This window comes from Takifugu flavidus, chromosome 2, assembly GCF_003711565.1.
Source record: "Takifugu flavidus isolate HTHZ2018 chromosome 2, ASM371156v2, whole genome shotgun sequence".
In the NCBI taxonomy this organism is placed as follows: domain Eukaryota; kingdom Metazoa; phylum Chordata; class Actinopteri; order Tetraodontiformes; family Tetraodontidae; genus Takifugu; species Takifugu flavidus.
In genome coordinates, this window is record NC_079521.1 from 10,610,736 (window position 1) to 10,625,023 (window position 14,288).

Here is a 14,288-nt window from a genome sequence, read left to right on the forward strand (position 1 = left end):
AAAACAATGGGTGTGAAATCACTCTGTGCACGCTTGTCTTCAGGCTGACTGTAATCTTGTTACTGTGTGTGTCATTCATGTGTGACTAAATCATAAGATCATGTTTAATGTCTTAATTAAAGGGGAATTTATGCAAATGAGGAAATTCTATTCTATTTCCCTCTAAGGTTGTTTTTATCCGATCTGGGGTGTAAAGAAGGATTGAGGGAACCGCTCGTGCTAATAAATTAGCATGCATATGTTGCGATGGGAATTAATTGAAATAAAACGGCGCCCGGGGTAAGATTTGTTGAATATGAAACCATTTTTAATGTGTTTTGTCCAATTAAAGACAAACATTATGATTGTTTTGGGGGTAAAGTAGACAAAGGCCTCTCAGCTTCATTAGCATTAGAGGCTGCAATTACTAGCCAGAGATTTTTCTGGTGTTTGGTTGCAACAAATGAGCTAAGTGCTTGAATCACACCTTTGTTTTTAATATTTCAGCCCTGCCGGGCCTTCACACACAAATGCAGACTTCAATATTTACTGTCTGCAGAGGGATATTTGTTTTGTTTGGTCACTGCACTGTGAGTTGGATCAAACAGGCAGAAGTGGAGTAAATCACCCTGAGAAAGAGGCTGAGCTTGATTCATTGCCCCCCCCCTTCATGGGCCTGTGTTTACACAGAGAGGGTCAGGCCATGTTTGTATTCTGGACTAAACAGGCCTCCACCTTCTGCACAGCATTTGAGCTATCACTCAAATAATTCTTTCTTGTGTACAATAAGCAGTAAAAATGCCCGTTTTGATGAATGCAGATTTAAACTGCTGGTTTTGGAGAAGTATGTGCATCGCTGCAAACGACCACTAGAGGGCATTGCAATCCACTTGTTTTATCTTAAGAACTGGGCTCCTGTCTCATTGGAAACAGGCTACTGTATGGAGCCATTTATGACACTAAATCCGGTACAACCCAAAAATATTTAGTTGTTATTATTTTAACACTTTCTTCTGTTCTTTTGAGAATTTTAAATGGCCTCACATCAAGTGAAAGAATTCACTGAGTTGCAGGTCTGTTGTTATCATCGAATACATATCACTATGAATTCTTTGCCTCTTTAACCTTTATAGCGTGAGCCTGTTGCGCAACTCCCCCAACCATCTTGTTGCAAGCTACAAGCTTTATTATTAAATGTCAATATTTCTTCAGCATAAGCACCATTGGTGTAATATTACTGCGTGCGAGGACGTGAGAAGCAGCCGATAAAGAGACTAAAGGTCCAAATTTATCACGGTGGTATCCAAACTCATTAGGATGTATATTAGAAAAAACCAGCAAATTCAGTTCAGATTGTGCCTCAGTTCCGTTCAACATATTTTCTTCTCGTTATAGTTTTAATGAAGACGCTTCTGCATGAAACTGTAATCGCCAGTAAGTGGTTTTGCTGTATCTCTGCCCTGCTCCTGCTGATAGTTCTGTTTTTATAAGACTGATAAGAAGATGTGTCTGGTTAGTCTCATAAACATATCGGTTGTCTGGTTTTACACACATCACACACACACATCAAGGGAGACAACTGGACACTCATCTGCTGGACATCAACTCCAACCAAATGATTATTTGTTCCTGTCTGCAGAAGCTAGCATCCAGAGTTGGTCAAGGCTGAGGGTCACGTTCCTCAGTCATCTGGGGAGGGAGCCATTTCGGCCCTGAATGATCATTACTGCTGCATTCTGTTATTGAACAAACAACCCTGTTGTCTCTGACAAGAAGACGTCCACGCTGACGAAGCCATGATGTCATCCGCAAACATGTTTACATTCCATCTTTTTTGCCACCTCTGTGTGAGTTTAACAGCCTCTTCACTTGTCATCCGCATGTGTGTGTTGCTGCCCTTTCCACGCCGGTGGTCCCTGAATCTCTGGCCGTCCCCACACATCGCTGCCTGTTTACCCAGCAGCCCCTTCTTTTGCTGCGCTTTCTTCTTCTTAATTCAACAGGTGATGCAATGAAAGGTCACGTCTACCGCAGCTCACAGCACTTGGCCTCCGCATTGGCTTGTTCCTTATTGCTTCTTTTGGCAACTGGGGCTGGTACCACGGCAACCAAAAGAGTCTGTCATTCACCGCAGCGCTGTGGGCGCTCCAGTGACGGCCAAGCAAAGCATTGTCCTGGCTTTACAGCATGACGAAGTACTTTAGAATATACTCTCACTTCTCTGTGTCAACCTAATTACGTATATATGAAGAAAGTGAGCTTGACTGCCTTTACGTACCCACGATGCCTCATTACTCAGAGGTCTATTTATACACCTTTTATCTGGGAGTGAAGCTTTCCTGGACAGTAGTATCTGTCCCCGTCTTTCAGGGAGGACACGGCACCAGTAATGGCAAGGATCACTCTGTCTTCCATAGTTACAGTTGTGTGTTTGAGTCCGAGTGGTTCGGAGCGCCAGCTCAGACTATTTCCATGGGTTTCGTCTGTGACCACACCTGCAGAACAACCAGTCTATTGCATCTCGGCAGAAAAAAAGTGGTTTGGGTTTTCTGGAGTGTGTACTTTAAAGTTGAACGTTTGATTAAACAAGCAGATATTTTCATTGGCGTTCAGGTTGGGGTCAGTGTTTTACCGGTGTGGAGGCGTCCATCGGGGTGTCATAAACCCACCGGTACATAACTGCCTTTTCCGCCAGTCAGCTCTGAAATAACGTGTAATTAATATAAACTCCACGCAGTTTTGATGACCACGGGCCGTGATCTCGATTGTGTCCAGCTTGTAGTTTTTTGAACGTGACACTTAACACAACGTCACGGAAGCATGCTGAGCAGACTAATTGGGAGAGGCCGAGGTGGAGAAGGATGCTGAGCACCAGATGTTTAGCTATATGTTTCAAGTGGAAAATAACTCGGATGGAACCAAAGCTGGGACGCGGGGCCAATTCCCTTTATGTGGCTTTGCTCCTTTCCACCTCGCAGCCTTCTATTAGTGGGTTTCAGGCATTTCTGTGTATAAATTAAGAGCCTAATTTGCGTCAGTGGGTTAATAGAAATAAATGACGTTTGCTTTGAACCTGTCTGTTTTAGAGGTCACACTTGTGTGAGAGCTCCCCTTCAAAACGCAGCCGCCACCTTTCATCATGTCACACATGTGGCGCCACTGGAGTGAAATGGCTGGATGGTGGGTTCAAAAATAAAAACTGATAAAGTGAAACTTAATTTTCCATGCGACTGGAATGTTGAGATCCGCTGATGACCTGTCTCCCTACTCATCCATCTGCGCATAGCTGCTGTGCTTTTGTTTCATGTTAGTCTTTTTCTCTCCTCGTTATTTCATTTATATTTTACACATGAAGCCGATCAAACCAGTGAAAGTGTTGTAGGAAAGTTCAACCCTCTGGTGAAATGTTCCCCCAAAAAACCTAATAAAAAACAAAGTGCCTGTGGTGTCAGCACCGGTAAAATAAAACGTGACATTTTAAAATTAAAATAAACTTGAGCTGTACCAGTTTTAATAGTAATGTTCTGCGGGGATAGATAATATTTTGTTTTCTTTCGTTGAAAACGCCACTCAGGGTTCCTTGGTGGTCCCCGAATCCCATTTCCCAACTGCCACTTCACCTCCTGTCTCAACCAGCACGTGCGTCACTGAGGCGCTAATAAAACCCGTGACAGCCGCGCCTTTTCCTGCGTGCTAACATCTGTCTGTGCTCCTGCGCGGATGGATTTTGCTAATTTAGATTGTGAAGAGAATAAAAGTTAATAGAGTGCTTATTTACCACATGTGTACGCCTTCACACACCACTTCCCGAGACATTCACAGAGTGTTGGTAGCATAAATAATGTATACATTCAGGTTGTTTGTGCGGCTGTAAAAAAAAGAAGGCGTTTTTCTTTTTATGCACAATCCCTCTGTGTATGCTTTGCCGCATACACTGAATATGCAGCACCGCTGTTACTGATTCCAGAAAGAGGTTTCCAGTGAATCAATAAAGATGTACAGAGGCATTCTGATATTGCTGAGCATTTTCAAGTGTTAGAACAGAGCTGAGCCCAATTAGAAATCATTGTTGCCCCACTGGTTGTAGCTAATTGCCGTTTTACATCACGTCTGAGCTCATTAGGGCTTCTTCCCCGAACACTTGTGAATGCAGCCACAGTTATTATGGAAACCTGCAGGTAAAGTGGAAATTAAAGCTGCCGACTCTGGAGTATATTCACATTTATTAGTGCATATTTCCTGCACTGTCGTTATAGCATGAAATCACTGGAGCGACGGGCTGTTTGAGAGGTTCTGTTAGTTGGGTCCAGATTGTGTCAATGTGTGATGAGATATTAAGACTCTGAGCAGCTTCTGCCACAGCGAGCACCTAATGAGCAGAAATAGCTTGCCCTGTTATTTTCTGTGCACCTCACTCGGTTTTATCAATATGCTGCGGATTGAGTCGGCAGGTTGCCATGGAAACAGCAGACAAAGAGGGCGAGCGGGGGTATATGTGAGCAGCAGAAAGGCCTCTCCCCGCGCGTATCGTATGGATGCGCTCTGTTTGCAGGGGATGTTGGACTCACAGGTGTGTGTCGGCAGTGTTGCCATGAAACGGCGGCCTTGATGACGACGGCGCTTCATGTGCAGCGAGTGCGTCAGTTGTGATAGAGACGTAGCGGGTCGAAATGGCTCCAGCGTTCATGCGGTGGATCTGCTCGGTCCTGCTCACGTTGGTAATGCACGTTGATGCCGGCGTTTGAAGTGTCCAGGCATCCTTCTCAGAGGTGGAGAGCTAAATCCCTTTCTTTGGTGATGCGGCGCACATTCAGGATTTGACATGTCACATTGATTGGACTGTGGTTTGATTGGTTCCTCAGGTTCAGCTGTAATGAGCTCAGGCAGCCTGAGGCCATAGCAGCCCTCCAGCCCCCACAGTAGGAGGACTGGCCTTGACGGTAGTTTACAGTATCTATTAAATATTGACCCAATTTGACATTTATAAAAAAAACTCACAGTGCTGTAGCTCGCAACTGCAACATATTTTGGTGGTCACATGACCCAGCTTGGAGAGGAACTTTATGTATAAAAGCACAGATATGAAAACTCCTGGGTGTCATTACAGAAGCTGGTGATTATGAATCCGTTCACGTTTCTTTCTTCTGTTCATCACATCAGTTTCACCTTTTATCACCCCCTGACTGACTCTGACAGATAGTAGCCGAGATGTCGCTCCGTCTCGCCCTGGGAGAGAGACATATGCATGTTTATTAGCCTGCACGTCAGTCACAGTAATCTACCCATCTGTAGCTCCGTGGGACCTGGATAAAGACAGAGAGAGACGGGATGATCATCTTTGATTGGACTCTAATTCTGTAAATGAATGTAAAAAAACCCAAATTAATTTCCCAGCAATGTTATTTTATCTGCTACTATTGTCACTATCATTTAGGTGTTGTTTGACTATTATCTTTATAACACAACAGGTTAATACAACTGACAAACACAAGTTAGATCAATCAACGGATTGATCACTGTCAGATGTTGGGATGGCTTTCAGCCTTAATCCTCTACCCATCCTGGGACTGAATGGACTATAGATATGTAATAAAGCATTTGATAGCTTTTGTTCACCCGCCCCTGGTTTTCTTTTGTCTCCATTAGCTCTCTCTCTGCATGGTTCTGCAGGCCGACTGTAGAGTCCAGAGGAGCCGTGGCAGCTGAGCAGAGGTACTGCTGGGACATGGCCAGCAGCAGTCTGGGACCAGTTCCAGAGCTAGCTGTCAAACCTGCTTAAGTTTAAATATAAATCTCCTTGTGTGCACCAGGTCTGCTTAACCCCCAATCAGGCTTTATTTTGAGGTGATGATGCTGTAATCCATTGTTTTGCTTCATGTGATCGATCATGGGTTCTTTCCTCAAATGCTTTTACCTCGAGTAGTCGTGGAAATGCTCCTGATGTGTGTCTTCTATGGGAGTGACGAGACTTGACTTCGCACCAGAACCTCCTCATAGGAGCTGTGGATGGAAGTGCAGGTTCATATTAAAGCCTAAAATGACCTTTTAGTGGGTGCTGGAGGCCGTCCTGAGGGTAGAGATCACCTCTATGTGATGTCACCCCCGCTTGGCTTTAGGGCAGAGGCAGAGAAACAACACCACACTGCGGTGGCGGTAATATCCCCGGGTGTCATCGGGGTCAGTCATGACTAAGCAGGATTACGATGAAATGTCCCCACTTTATGAGCCAATAACCCGTTATGGATTTTTTTCCCAGAGATTACCTGCTGCGTGCTTCTTTCCCTTCCAGGAGACCCTATTAACGTAAACCCCAGAAGACAGGGCCGCGTGTTGACTGCAATTACGTGGTCATTTGGCCAAAGTGCACGTCGGCCACATTTAGTGTCACAGACAGGATCTTGTCCCCGTTTGTGCTGACGAGCTGATCCAGGGTTTTGTGTAAGAGCTCTGGACCAAAGAGTTTTTGTTAAATTCTCTCGAGGGAATCTGCATGTGAAATAATTCCATTGTTTATTTATGCAACATTTATTAAATAATAGACTTTTTTCTCCCAAACCCAATGAGTGAAGGCACTCATCTTTACTTCATTGGGAAAGCTTAGCCTCCCTCGCCGAGCCCTCCAGGAATACTGTCCTCTGTACCAAGCAAACCAATTATTCTAGACAAGGAAAAGGGAGACGAAGGGGAGGGACTTGTCCTGAGCTTCCCCTCCGGCTCTCAATCCAATCTCTCATGTGTGCACGTGACACGTTATTGAGATGGGGAAATGTTTTTGTTCAAATAAATTCATTCAGGCTCCACTCGAAGCTTCAATCTGAACCCGCCGCACGCTCCTCCGCTGAAGAGCCGCCTCGGGGTAACTACCAGTGGACGGTGGAGGGCCCCACAGCGCTGAGAGGCAGTTGACGGCAACTGCTCTTCTGCTTCATCAGAACTCTTGTAGTGCTCATCAAAAGTTTTCCTGCATCGAGTTGGAGTTAATGACTCCAGCTAGCTGCCCGCTCTGCATACTTAAAAGGCAGAGCTGCTGCATTGATTGACCGAGTGGATTGTTCTGTTCCGTAAAGATGGACGTGCGGCCACATCAGAGAGATGGACGTTAATTTCTGCGCTGTGTCTCCTCATCAGAAACTGCAGTCGGGATCTGGACGGAGCAACAGGAAAAATCAACGACGACAAAAATGTTCCATATAGCAGCCGATCTAAACTGTAAACTGTCCTTATCCTCACTTTTATCACGCTCAAGCAACATTAGAGGCCCGAACTCTAAATCCTCGGAGCGAGTTTGTCAGGTCAAGACACCAGTTTAACTTTGTACAGAGTGGCTGGTTTGCACTGAAGTCGTCCGCAGGCAGGGAGTCAGTCCGAGCGCAGCCTGCCGCTGCACTAATGCGCTTCTCCGCAGGAAAGTTTAGCCCTTGTTATTAAAGAGAACGACAGTGAGTTGAACTGGGTCACGCATGATACTGGAGGAAAAAGCAGAAGAGAGATAAGAGAAGGGAGTAAAATGCGACAGAGGATGGCAACCAGCAGAACTGTGGGGAAATCCTCGGGGAAGGGTCTGTCTGGTGAAGGATTGAACCAGTAAACATGCTTACGTCTTCATGTTTAACAGGGCTGAACTCTTGAGCTGTTTCCATGAAATGGGACGACCCGTAAAGGCGTTTTGTGGGCTCATGCGCAACCGCCTCTTTTGTGTAGCCGTGTTGGGTGTGCGTGGTGGTGCATAAGTGGACGGGCAGAGGGAAGGGGCTGGCAGCGACGCTGATGTGATCTGACATGGTTGAGGCTGGTAAAGGACGCTCCAGGCCTCCGTGGCTTTTCAGAGCGGACCAAGAAGATCCGCCCCCCCCCACCTCCGCTTCTCCATCCTCTCTCCCGTTCCTCACAGCATCGCCAGACCCACCAGGCTCCTCCTGCTGTTGGTTTGTTTAGGCGTTGTGCCTTGTAGCCATCTTGCTAATTTTAGCGTTGTCTTATGTGTCTCTTACCGCTTCACCCTCCATCCACTGACAGCCAGTGTGACAGCTGCGTGGTGATGCGAAGGTGCAGGCCTGACCTCATTATCTGTCACAGCCACTTCACTGTGAGTAAATCCGCTGAGGGTAAAGGCAAACCAAGGATATCTGTCAGTGAAACCGCCATAGAAACGCACTGCACGTGTGATTTCAGTCCGGCTCTGATCAGGACGAGCGCTGCCTGTGAAGATTGCTGTGATTTGAGCTTATCCTCTGCTCACCTCTTATGGAAGTTGGTGTTCTTTGTTGAAATCTAGCTGGTCTGGGCATTCTGAGCATGCTTCACAGGTAGAAAGAGATTAAGAAGAACTGTTCATCACCTTTGATGTTCTATTGGTTTGCTACTCGTTGTGGCCTGTTGGTTGCTTACTTTAGGTTCTGGTACAGGAAACCAATTGGGAAAAGGCCCAGTAGTAATTATTTTGGCTCCACCTCTCTGCTTATAATCTTAGTGATTCTCCATTTACAGAAAAGAGATTAGATGGATGTGGAAAGTGACCAATAAATTGGATTAAAATGAATGCAATGTCGTCTGTGGATTTTTAACCTTTAGTGACTTTCCCTCTTTCACCAAACATGTCGTTCATTAAAAAAATTACTTTCTGAACAAGCTGGGAGAAAAGTAATGTTTTTTTTTTTTTTAATCACACTCGGTCCATTCATAATTAAATGCAAGCTTTAGGCCTTGAAGGTGTCTTTTAGCCTCCATTAATTCATGCTTTGTGAGGGCATAAGGAACGGAACAGCTCTGCGGCCTTCGGCACACTTCTTTACACACATCCTGCTCAATCCTCCCTTGTCATCACAAGGATAAACACTCTTCTCCCATGTGTCTCCCTCTCCCTTCACCTTTCCTCCGCTGCCGTCTCCGAGGTTGAATGTTCGGAGCGGCGCTGGCATGAACGCGCTACAGAAAACAGGATTAGCAAAGAGCGGAGAGCAGCTGACAGGGAGCAGGCGTCTTCCCGACCCGGCACGCTGTCGGTGGCAGACTGGGCACACTCCTTAAGCTCTTTAAAGGATTGCTCGCTGATAAAGAACACACCTTTTAATCTGATCTCCAGATTGCTGCTGTCACAAATGGTAAAAGTACTTTTAAAGTGGCTAAAGAAGCTCCACTGGCACAGAAGAGGCTCCTGCTTTGTGGAGGAATGAAGACTCAAGGACGGCGTCATTGGTATTTAAATGTGAACGATACAATTAAGCTGTGTGAGCGAAGGCTGATCCAGCCAAACTGGAGGCTTCTGATTCCTCTTCTGCAGGATCCCAGCTCAGGTTTTCCGCTCCCACACGGGTATTTGTGACTCCCAATGATTCAGCTGACAATCACCGCCTGTCTGGTCTTTATTCCCTTCTCTTATAGCTGCTGCGTGTGACGATGTGATTGTGATTTCTCACACACGCTTGCACAACTTCACAGAACAGTCTCATTACTCCCCAAAGTTTTCTGCCCCCACACTTTTCAGTCATGTGGCAACATTTGTTCCACAGATGCAAGCCTTCAGGAAACTAAACCAGGTGAAAGATATGTTGCCTTTGGTGCTCCACATTGCTGCTAAAATGTTGCTCGGCAGTGTTTCTATAGCAACTTGAAACATCGAGACTTAAATTCAAAACAATTCATCGTTTTTGTAGTACAAAAACAAACGTTGTGAAGTAAATATGGCTGCAGCAACGAGCCTTTGGACCGTTTCTCCAGCAGGTCTCGTATAGAGCAGGAACATTTGAATTCAAGGCTGATCTAAATAAAATGTCACGGGGAACTTTAAGGCCTGGCTTCCTGCAACCTGACAAAACACCCTTTTGGATGTAACCCAACAATTCGCACAACGGCTTTTACATCAACGTCTGGTGAAGTTTCCTGACACGTCGTAACATCAGAAACTTTTTCCGCACCATAACTCGGGAACGGATTTAAGGACCTGGCCAAGGGTTCTTACATTTCTTGGGTGGCCACTTGATTGTTTATATCTTTAGAACTGCTTTTTAAATACATGTTCCTGTTTATATCTTCTTTTATTTTGCCGCTTCGGGCATTAAAGGGATTGTCACTGAGTGCTTTGTTCTCAGTAAAAGCTTTGCCATTATTTCCCCAGTTCATGTTTGTCAATCTCACCATTACTTCAGTTTCTTAAGCATATAAGCTTTATATTCAACATCATGTTCACACATGCCAAATTTTGTGCTTCATTTCTTCAGATAATTTACACATAATGTAATAAATGACAGATAAAGAAAGCATTTTAATTTGTGAAACCTAATTTATACTAAAATGATATAGTTGCAGCCCTTCATACCGTCACATATAAAAATCTGTGATAGTGATGTAAATAAAGTTTCTGAAGGCTCAGAACTGGGGACAACACTACGTCTTTGTGAGAGTAAAACGGGTGAACACATGTAGGTTTTTGTTCTTGCATCTTATGTGTATAAATGCCTCTCAGTGGAGGCAGCAGGATAAGAAAAGTGGTGCAAACATCCACATTAATCAGGTAACTTTTCGCCCACAATCCCTTGCACAGCGTGAGAAAGGCGAGGATCACTCAGACTGTGACGGCCGGAGGCGTCGGTGCCTCCGTGTGGAGTCAAACTCGTGGCTGCCAAACTGGCGAGGACACTGTGGACCTTTTCAGTCTGCTCAGATAGATTTCCACTCAGCCTCTGGAGGAGAGGTCGGCCAATTAACTGCAGCGAATACTGATGCTGATGCTGCTCTGCCAAGTGCTGCTTTGTGTGTGTGTGCGTGTGTGTTACAGCTCCCTGAGAAACAAACCATGTTCCCTGTTCATACTCTTCACACACCCACGCTGAATGTTTATTTTGTCCGTTCCATCTATGAATCATTTACTGAACGGGGCCCGGCTCCGTTTTTCAGGACGTCGCTCTTGGTTTAATTCAGCAGCTTTAGCTTCTGCTTGTCGATTAGAAACATCCCTGCCCGCCTCCGCCAAATCAGAACCTTTTTAATTGTCCTCCTACTTCGTGGCCAACAGATTTCCTCTTCACAGGCTGCCTTTGAACGTTATAAAACTCCTCCTTTCAACCTTTTTACAGCATTTCATAAAATTCAATTTGTAACTTTTGAGTTTCCATCAAAGCTTCGGGGCAGGAAATGAGGCCTCGATTTCTTCCCTGCATCACAAATCTGCTTATATTAAAGAGTTATTTGTCGCCGGTCGGTGCTAATTTCCTGTTTGCTTTGAGGGTCCTCGGCGCCATTCGTCCCCTGTCAGTCTTAAGTTTCAGCAGGTGTTCTCATGAAGGTTGAATTGGCCTGTTTGTGGAGTTTATGGGCTTGACATCACCGTGCAAACAACATTTCCTCTCACATGGAAGCAGTGAGTAAATGGGGCTGAGCTGGGTGGGCGGTAGTTGGCAGCACATTTCACTCTCGCCGCCCTGCTGGGACAAACGGGCCGTAAATGTGAAGGGTGGCTCCCTGGTGAGTTTACCTGGTCGAGGCCCAAATGCACCTCCCTGTTTTCTAACGCTTTTCCCAGGTTTACCTCATCCTTTTTGAAGGATGGATTCACGTTTACCTGTTCACTCGTGTGTTCTTCTGCAGTTTTTCCAAACTGTCTTGTGAAATGTGTGAAATTATTTGCCAATTCACGGTTCCCATTCAAAGTATACGACCTGTCAGAGAGGCTCCAAAGTTCCCAGAAATGGGTTGGTTTGGGAAATGCATTTTCTCCCTGAATTTAAAACAATTTATCCATTTCTAACAGGCTTTTCTCCTCTCTGTTACTTCTCTTCTGTGCTGTCTTCTGCTGGAACTGTCTTGGCAGGTAGGAGATGTTTTTGTTTGCTTGTTTTTTTTAACCACCCCCCCTCCCCCACCCCCCCAGCCAGCTCATTTGCTTTACGCAGCGTTTGAGTTTCTTTCAAACTCTCCACAGAAGCTCACACATGTGGGCCAGATGGAGGTTTGATGGAGGGAGAAGGTGCCGCGAGATGATTCGCAATCTCTCTGTGTGTTTTATTTGTCCACACTGACACAAACCATGCGTCTAAGTGTGTGTGCGTGTGCTGAAGAGTAACCAACCACACTGATCTCTTAGGGTGGGAGTGTAACTGTTGTATTTACACTATTCCAATTTCAATTTCTTCTGTTTTTTGGAAAGAATTTTGCTCCTTATTCCAATACCCATTCAGGTTGATTCTTCCTGACTACATTTGCCTCCTTTTCCCAGTTTCTGTCCTCACACACTGGTTACAGAAACACACTGTGTCTTGTTGGACTTGATCGAAGCTGAAGATTTATTGAAAGAGTTGCTTTCAATGTGCAAAAAGTAATGTGGGTGGAAGCTACAGAGTGGTACCAAATGTTGTTATCTCAAATGTTGGCCAACCATCACCAGTTTTCACACGATTAAAGGTCCTCCCAGTGAGGGGTAGTGAAGGTCACTTCATGAAGCCTTATAATCAGTCATGATTATTTGCCAGTTGATGGTTGTTTGACAGCAGTCATTGGGGATTTTAGGCTAAATTATAACATTTTTAACCTTCAGCTAGAAGCTGATAGTTGTCCCGTGCTGCAGGGCAGTCTGAGAGGTTTGCACGCCGAAGTTTTTCCGGTGTAAAACCATTGGAAATCATTGTAAAAGAAATGAATTCAAGCTGCCGACATCTGCTGTTTAATACAATTGAAAATTTTCACAGATGGCAACAGGAAACGAGTGTTTGATGTTAGAAGGCTTTGGGTGGAGTATCCCTCCAAATATTGCCGTCTCACCAGAGTTCCCCTGTTTAGGTTTAAAATTCACCGTACTTAGATCAACATAATGAAAACTGTCATCATAGAAACGTGCCTAATATGGTTCAGTTTCAAATATAGGAAACAAAGGTTTGCCACCTTTTTTGCAGCCATGAATAAATGCTGCACACTGCTAAAATTCACCTCAACAAATGTTCCCAGACCTTCCTGCACCTAGTTCGGTGAACAAAACCTTCAAACTCTTCAAAAGCAATGTGACCTCTGAGTTTGAGTTGTAATTGTCATGACCTTTGACCTTGACAATTACCCTTCCTTGATCTGTGTTATCGTACCAATTATAAAGCATCTGTCTAGTCTTTTCTGGCCATACTGGTGTTTTCAAACCCACATTGTCTGCTCAGATGACAGTTTTGCCTCAAAATAATAAATAAAAATAAAAACTAGAAATCTGTAAGGAAGTACAAATATGACCCAAAATAAATGTGTTCTAATGAGGCATAAAAGAGCTGAGGAAAACAGTTAATCTGTTTGATCTGGTTGTTTTGAATCTTTTTTTGGGTGTAAAAATGTCCTGCAGATGGAGATTAAATAATTGACTAACAGTCTTTGTTGTAAAATGGCAATAATCTGCAAGGATTTGCTTCTGGGGATTCAACTTTTTGTTCGCTTGGGAAAATATAACCCAACCTCATTCGATAGAATGTTACATGATGCAGTTTCTTGAAGAAATCTTGGCCATAACGATGGCTCACCCTTATTCTCTGAAGCAGAATGCTTCCGCTGTGTGGATGGAGGCTGTTAGATATTTAGGCCAAGCAGCAGCGTCTCTACAGGACTCAAAACAGGTCAGATCTGCAAATATTGACTCCTGGACATTAAATATATCTTCCAGCAGCTGGGATTCCAGCTCCCAGACATCAGCTGTCCTCTCCTTCACCCTCATTCATTCATAAAATATTCACCGTTGTCTCTTCCTGCAAGTGAGAGCGGCTGAACCATAACATGAACATCTGAGAGAAGCCTTAGAAGTTGTACCTGGAATATTTAACCAGGGTATAAACAAAAAGATGTTTTATGTGTAATTCCATTTTATGTTCTACATTTGCATTTTCTTATTCCCTTTCTCTCCTTGTCCTCCTTGTGTCCTAGAGTGGGGTCAGTTTCCTTCCAGTTTGCACAAATCCAGAGAAACACACACACACTCACACACACCTCCGTAGTCTCCTTATCTGTCACCCCAGATCACCGCAGGGAGACTGTTGTTTGGGTGCGCGTGCCTCCAACTGTCTCAGTCCTACCCCCATGTCTGACTGTCTGTCTGGCCCAGTGTGTTCTGCACAATGTGTATTTTTAATGATTCTGCTCCTGCAGGTTCAGCTCTGCTCTTGTGTCTTTGCATAACACGAGTCTTGGTTTTGAGGGCAAGTCTAGGCTCTGCTTTGGGTTGAGGTCAGGGTTTAGCCATGGTAAGGGTTCAGATTAGACAACGGTGTGTGTGTGTGTGTGTGTGTGTGTGTGTGTGTGTGTGTGTGTGTGTGTGTGTGTGTGTGTGTGTGCAAACATAAGACTGGAAC